This window comes from Frankliniella occidentalis, unplaced genomic scaffold (genome assembly GCF_000697945.3).
Source record: "Frankliniella occidentalis isolate FOCC.00 unplaced genomic scaffold, Focc_3.1 Scaffold476, whole genome shotgun sequence".
NCBI lineage: Eukaryota > Metazoa > Arthropoda > Insecta > Thysanoptera > Thripidae > Frankliniella > Frankliniella occidentalis.
In genome coordinates this window covers 69,823-72,768 of record NW_026267594.1, presented here as the reverse complement: position 1 = coordinate 72,768, position 2,946 = coordinate 69,823, and the positions used below count along the sequence as shown (strand labels likewise).

At 50.6% G+C, this 2,946-nt stretch overlaps 1 non-coding gene across 1 annotated transcript; it reads right to left on the bottom strand.

The window, feature by feature from the left end:
* Positions 1 to 957: 957 nt before the first annotated feature.
* Positions 958 to 1,040, bottom strand: Trnal-caa (transfer RNA leucine (anticodon CAA)). Its single transcript has one exon. It is a non-coding gene; the product is annotated as a tRNA-Leu (tRNA).
* Positions 1,041 to 2,946: the final 1,906 nt, after the last annotated feature.

The window sequence follows — 2,946 nt, the reverse complement described above, 5'->3', positions numbered from 1 at the left end:
TCTCCCGCGGTCTGCGCGCCAGTTCCAAGAGCTACCGGGACACACGCACACACACACGCACGCACACACACACACACACACACACACACACACACACACAGGCGCTGGCGGCAGCATCGCAACAGCGGCGAAAACCGTCACTTATTCTGAACACACGATTCGAACAGACACACGCACACGAGAGATTGAACAGCCCAGACACATGAGTGAACTACGGAAGCACCTGCCCCGTAACCTCAAATCAGTTTTGCACATGGCGCTAACCACACTCTTGAACTTGATCAAGAAACAATAATTACTGATTTTAATTTCCCCCTTTCACACCCCACAACACTTAAGGTACTCAGGTAGAGGGCCGTCATCTCGAGGAAACATTCCTCGTACTCGATGTAGAACCGAAAATCTTCGTCGGACATGGCGGGAGCAAGGCAATACTACAATCGGTCAGGCGATGTCGGCCGTAGGACTCAGAGTGAAGCGTAGCGCACAGTGCTGCCACACACGCCGCCGTAAGGGCACGTTCCGCAACCCGAGGTTCCAAGACCATGCAAAGGGCATGTTCGCAAAGCTTACCGCTCATCACTTCGGGCGGCGGGTACGGCGGCGGACAGACAACCCGCGTGGAAGGGGTAGCTACCGGACACCGCCCGGTCAGTGTCCTTTCGTCTCCGCCGGTCATCTCCCTGATGGAAGCGCGCTGGCTGCGTGGGTTGAGGCGTGCGTCCCCAAGCGGGAGGCAGGGGTGCGATACCCACTTGTGCCATACACAATGTTCCGTTTCACATATGGACAAGACAGAGGTGAGCAAGGAGAAAGGAGGGGCTACACTCCAATCAAAATGTTTTCAAAAAAGGACTTACCTCTCGAGATGATCTTCATACGCACTAGACATTACACTCCGTGGCGCATCACACACTCACACACTCACACACGCGGCGCGCGACTGGGCGCGCAAAATGTCAAAAGTGGGATTCAAACCCACGATCCCGCAGGGGGACCTGCTCTTGAGGCAGGTGCCTTTACCACTCGGCCACCCTGACATACGATCCTCGATCACTTAGGCCCTACTTACATTTGAGTTAGGTCCTCGAAAGACGCCCTCCTGATTAGGGTGTAGCGTACTCGGTCGACTTTCAAATTTTAAAAACGGGCCCCCCTCACTTCAAGCCATTTTCGATGTAGTTTCCGGAACTGACCTTGTTTTTTCGCTGAGACAAAGACTTCAGGTTCCTACCTCGCCTCAAAGTTGACAAATTTCAATATTTTGCACTAAAATCGAATAATTCGGGTAAAAAATATTTCAAAGCAATACAGAGACGCTTCGTGAGTGGCATTTGTTTCTCATACATCTAAAAAAAAGTTTGCCAAGTGTGACCGGCCATGGGAGAACCGTTTTAGGCCGTTTTAAGGCGACATTTGTATAAAATTACTCAAACAACGCTCCAAATCGTTATTTAATCCGGCTCTGGGGCCAGGATACGGGTCCTGGGCAGTCCGGGGGTGGTCTTACGGATTGTCTGTAACCACCAGAAGGTAAAACAGGGGTGAGCGAGTTTTCCGACAGCCGTAGGCTGTGGGAGGGGAGAAGATAGGGCAGGAACCAGGGCGAAATTTCAGGAAACGGATGAGGCGCCGTGTGTGCTTGGCAATGCATTGACATTTTGGGAAAGGGTAAAGTTGCGCAGGACTTAGCTTGACATAGTCTAGTGCTTTGCTAACATAGGGCTCACCACGAGGAGGTGCCTGCACTTCGAGCCCGGCCAACCAAACCGCCCGGGCATATAGTTTTAACGTTTTAAGCTTAACGTTGGTGAGGTACTTGAAACTGCCCCTTTGTGTTAAATTTTTGTATTGCTCAGCGATGTCTCCGACGAGGACCTGCACGCAGCCATCTCGTCGCAGCACCGCCTCAGCATTCCTGTCATTCCTTGCGGCATACAGGCGGTCGAGCGAGTGGTTATCACTTCGGCAACAATGGTAGAAGAAGAGCAGAGAGAACGGCAGATACGCGCTGCTTTTAGGGGCCGGGCAGGATTGCACAAGTTTAAAACCAAGTGGCAGTTGACAGCCCCGTACAAACGTCCAGCTTAAAACGTAAAAACCATGCCCGGATGGGTAGGTTGGCGGGGCTTGGGGTGCAGGCACCTCCTCGTGGTGAGCCCTGGGTTAGCAAAGCACTAGGCTATGTCAGGCTAAGACCTGCGCAACTTAACCCTTTCCCAAATGACAGTGCATTGCCATGCACACACGGCGCCTCATCCATTTCCTGAAATTTCGCCCCGGTTCCTGCCCTATCTTCTCCCCTCCCACAGCCTACGGCTGTCGGAAAACTCGCTCACCCCTGTTTTACCTTCTGGTGGTTACAGACAATCCGAAAGACCACCCCCAGACTGCCCAGGACCCGTATCCTGGCCCCAGAGCCGGATTAAATAACGATTTGGAGCGTTTTTTGAGTAATTTTACACAAATGTCGCCTTAAAACGGCCTAAAACGGTTCTCCCATGGCCGGTCACACTTGGCAAACTTTTTTTTAGATGTATAAGAAACATATGCCACTCACGAATCGTCTCTGTACTGCTTTGAAATATTTTTTACCCGAATTATTCGATTTTAGTGCAAAATATTGAAATTTCTCAACTTTGAGGCGAGGTAGGAACCTGAAGTCTTTGTCTCAGCGAAAAAACAAGATCGGTTTCGGAAACTACATCAAAAATGGCTTGAAGTGAGGGGGGCCCGTTTTTAAAATTCAAAAGTCGGCCGAGTACGCTACACCCTACTCCTGATCACTTCTGACATACGATCCTCGATCACTTAGGCCCTACTTTAGGTCCTCGAAAGACGCCCTGCTGCACTGTTATTCAAATACTGTGACGTCACACTCTATAATGTGGGAATTGGGTCATATTATGTAGAATATCTTGTCACATTCGTTTTCTCGTGACATAG